The sequence below is a fragment of the Triticum dicoccoides genome, unplaced genomic scaffold (assembly GCF_002162155.2).
Source record: "Triticum dicoccoides isolate Atlit2015 ecotype Zavitan unplaced genomic scaffold, WEW_v2.0 scaffold169187, whole genome shotgun sequence".
Classification (NCBI taxonomy): Eukaryota; Viridiplantae; Streptophyta; class Magnoliopsida; order Poales; family Poaceae; genus Triticum; species Triticum dicoccoides.
Window position 1 is genome coordinate 1 of NW_021220519.1, and position 4,640 is coordinate 4,640.

A 4,640-nucleotide genomic window follows, 5' to 3' on the forward strand; every position below is an offset into this window, starting at 1 on the left:
CTTCCATGGTGTAATCCTCCAAGCCCAGACTCGAGAGAGAAGCGATACGCTCCAACACCTTCAACTTTGGGCACTTGGCGATGGCAAGCTTCTGCAGATTGGGGAAATTTGTGATCCTCTCCAGATCGGGGCATCCATTCAGTAAAAGCTCAACACATAAGGAAAACTCTCAATGTAGCTGAGCTACTTGACATGTTGTAGACCTAATATTTTCAAAGAGCTTGCATTGGAGGCAAGGCCTAGAGGAAAATGCCTCGGTTTGCAATCACAGAGTGTAAGTTTCTCCAAACGGTGCATGGATTGTACTTGCTCCTCTCACTCCTCCCATACCAGCATCTTGAACAACTTCAATACATTTAACCTTGGAAATGAAGCTGTTGTTAACTGCACGAATCTAGTCCCAACATGTTTGATGCATGGAGCACGAAAGACCTGTAGGAGCTACAAATTTGGGGGCTGGCACAACCCGTTGGGAAGTTGTCTACAACAAGCCAGGTCATCAAACAATAAAGTCTTCAAGTTGTTCAGGGACACCATTGATGTGGAAATCATCCAGCTCGGGAGTTGCCAGCCAAAATATCCCGTGATTTGAAGAAATTCTACACCAGGTGGAGGGCAAAGCTTATCGAGAACCTTCTCAATTCGTTGCTGCTCTTCCTCAGAGACATCTTCCTTCTCTTTGACAAATCCATCATCTCCTAGTTTACTGGTGCAGACCAGGGTTAGCGTGATAAGATGCGTCTTCTCGCCGAGCCTAGCATTAGCTGCAAATGAGGCAGCAGATACATTCTCCAATTGAACTAATTCAAGAAACCTGAGTTGGGAAAGAGGCCCCAACTCATCCAAACTGCGCCAATCACCATCCATGTGGGCTCGAAACATACGTAGTCTCCTCATGTTTGTCAGACCACTAAACCCTCTAGGTACCATACATCCTTTGGGAAATGAAAGTAACCTCAACTGGCCAAGCTTCACAATGCTATCAGGAAGATTCACCAATTCTGTACATCCCAAAAGATCAAGGAACTGCAACAATTTCATCTTGCCAATGTTGCCCGAAAGTACAGATATATCATCATTTACTAGTGCAAGATACCTCAGGTGCTTGAGTTGATGCGACGATTCAAGCAATACAGTCATATCTGCAGATTCTATATGCAAAGTCCGCAAACTAGAAAAGGAAACCAATGAATCACCAGGCTTCATCTTAATCTGGACAATTGAGATCAATGTTCTCACTAATTGCTTGTCATGTAGAGATTTCCAATCAAGTTCACCTGATTGTGATCAGTTAATGTCTATGGACAACCGAAGAAACTTTTGTGAACCAAGTTTAGCAAGAATATCATCATCCCCGTCTTGAGCTACGAGTGCTTCATCCTTAGTGAGATACTGAGCAAAAGAGCGAACGACATCATGCATGCTGCAAACCCATAGATCAGCATACAATTTATCTGGCTCTATCAGGTTCCTAGATACCAACTCCTTGTAGTAATTTTCTCCCAATCCTTCTAAATCATTTGAATTTCCATGAATAAATCCTTCACCAATCCACATTGCAACAACTGCACCCATACTAAACTTTCTACTTTTAGGAAGAAGAGAGTAGTACAGAAAGCACTGCTTGAGGTAAGAGGGCATATATTCATAGCTGAAGTATACTGCATAGTTAAGCTCATCAGCCATTTTAGTTCTTGACCATTTCGAATCATCCAGAACAGGCTGCCAGTCGCGACGTAGCCCGCCTCTTTCACGCAAGAGTCCTCCCATTATTTTGACAACAAGTGGTAAATAACTACATTTTTGTATAATTTTGAGCCCAGTATGCTTTAGCGTATTTATGTGGTCTTCATTTATCTCACTTGAGAGTACCTGCAATAAAAGGGACAGCTACAGTTAATTAACTATGAACCAAGCTCCTTTAAGGCACTCAAATTTACCTTCCAGAGACAAGAATACTAATTGATTTATCTGTCCATTTATTAAGCTAGGTTTGACAATGTAAATATTCAAATCACAGAATGTACATGTCAAAAAATGTCATAAATGCATTCACCTATCTTGCTCCTACATACAAATATTTGCGATATGAATTTGACAAATAAAATACATATTTTATACCATTATTAGAAAAAGGCGCACCAGTCTCTAAGCGATAGCATAGTTGCACTTAAGTGTGTGCTTTGGTCATATATGCCAGACGCATACTCAACGCCTAGCGCTTCAAAACTTTACTTCATACCTAGAAAACAATTCTTCCTTTCCTATTTTTTACAATAAACTGAATGTATTGCTAGCAATATATTTTTGCAGTACTCCCGTCATTGAGATAGAAACTTGCACCCAGATTTAGTAAAATCATATAATATTTATTATCTTCCTTATTGTACAGTCACGTGAAGCTATCCATCTTCCCATCACCTAAAATGCATAGTACGTGCTACAACAAACATTGTGACAAAATTGTGTAGTTATATATTTCCTTGTCTAGCACAATGCTTTGTTGGCACTAGCAAAGTAACATCAGCCATGTGAAATTATTGATAGCCTCTTAAGGTAGTAGTACATATAAGCCATTGAAACCACACCTGATTAATTTCTCTAAAAAGAACTACCTTATACTATTAATAAGTAGATGTAGATAGATTATTGGCTTGATAAAGATATAGATGTTTAATTGCATACAGACCTGCGTCTTGAGCAATAACCAAGCATCGTCAGGTGCTAATGTGTCAACGTGGTGGTATGGCCATATAGCTGACACCCCTCGGGCTACACCTTCATCTCTAGTGGTGATGAGGACGTAGCTGCCTGGAGCAGCAGCATTGACTAACGGCGTTTTGAGCACATCCTCCCATGATCTATAGTTCCAAACATCATCCATTATCAAGAAGGTCTTGTGGCCAATCAAGGCTTCCTTGAGGGTTCGTTGAAGCGTGGCCTTCGCATTTCCAACTGGCTGAGAGCCTCCTCTGAGTTCGATGATGGCTCTTGTTAGCAGCTCAACCTCACTAAAGTTTTGGTTGACGCTCAACCATATCTTTTTGCTGAAGTCGCCTTGGACGGCCTCGTCATTGAAGACCTTCTGGGCGAGGGTGGTCTTGACAATCCCACCAACACCTACGATAGCAACGACCATAATGTTGTTGCTGGCCTCATTTCCAGAGCGTGTGATCTGGGCCACCAGTTCTCTTGTGTCTTCTTCGATCTTGTTGCCAACCACACTGGACCGATCGAGCTCCCCAGATGTCTCCCGGCTAGGATTGCCATGACGAGAGATGTGGACATTGCTGCTATGACAATCCTCATAGGACCGAAGGTTGATGAATTTGAAAGCAGCACTCCTCTCCTTGATGGACTCAAGCCTCCGGTCCTGGAGTCCGAGTGGGACTCTTGCCTTTCGGGCAAAACCGACTTTGAGGAGGCTTTTGCTCCAAGTTTCAACCCCAGGGCTCAACATATAAATAGAGGGGCGGGGCTAGCACCAAAAACACATCAAGAAACATCAAAACACCAAGAAACACCAAGCCGTGTGCCGGCAACCCCGTCCCCTCTAGTTTATCCTCTGTCAAAGTTTTCGTAGTGCTTAGGCGAAGCCCTGCGGAGATTGTTCTTCATCAACACCGTCACCACGCCGTCGTGCTGCCGGAACTCGTCTACTACTTCGCCCGTCTTGCTGGATCGAGAAGGCGAGGACGTCATCGAGCTGAACATGTGCAGAACTCGGAGGTGTCGTGCGTTCGGTACTTGGATCGGTCGGATCGTGAAGACGTACGACTACATCAACCGCGTTGATAAACACTTCCACTTAGCGATCTTCAAGGGTATGCAGATATGTCAGGACCCCGACTCGATGTCACATCGATCTAGCCGGTAACACCTCATATCCCTTTGCGGCCTCAAGCACGGTATCCCCACGGGTGTCGCCTTACCTTTGCCCGGGACCGTTTGCGCCTTTTGGCTCACGTATATGATAGTGTCGCTAGCATCCATATGGTAAAGAGCCCGGGCTGACATGACTAGTCGTAAACCCAAAGTGGCACAGACTTACAGGGACAGGCATCCATGACCCAGCTTCGAACGTGTCGGTCATCAGCAAGTGGGTCGGGGCTGTAGCACTGGGCTAGCAGGACTCCGGTAAACCGGGCTGTAGCGGGCTAACAGGACTCCGGTACTCAAAGCGTGACATTTCCCAGAAGGGACAGACACAGGAACGAAGAAGGACACATGCCGGCCAGCCTAAGTGTTCCAGAGCAGTAGCAAGCTACCATGGCTCAGCGGTAACACTAGGAGACATTTCCCGGTAAGAGAGGCTACTAAAGATAAACAACTAGATAGTCAGATCCCACACATACCAAGCATTTCAATCATACACACAATATGCTCGATATGTGCAAATACAACGATGCATCACAACATGACTCTACGACACAAGTACTTTATTTAAGGCTCAGGGAGCCATACATAACATACACAAAGGTACGGGTCTCACGACCCAACATACAAGTCATACAGTCATACAAACCAGCAGCGGAAGTAACTTGTCTGAGTACAGACAACTAATAAAATAAAAGAGGCTTGGAAAGCCTAGCTATACTACGTGGTCCTTCACAAGCTCAGGGTCACCACCTGGGTCTTTA

General features: G+C 44.4%; 1 pseudogene; it reads right to left on the minus strand.

Annotated features, from left to right (window-relative positions):
- Positions 1 to 4: 4 nt before the first annotated feature.
- On the minus strand, positions 5 to 3,373 carry LOC119344443 (annotated as a pseudogene).
- Between the last annotated feature and the right edge of the window lie 1,267 nt (positions 3,374 to 4,640).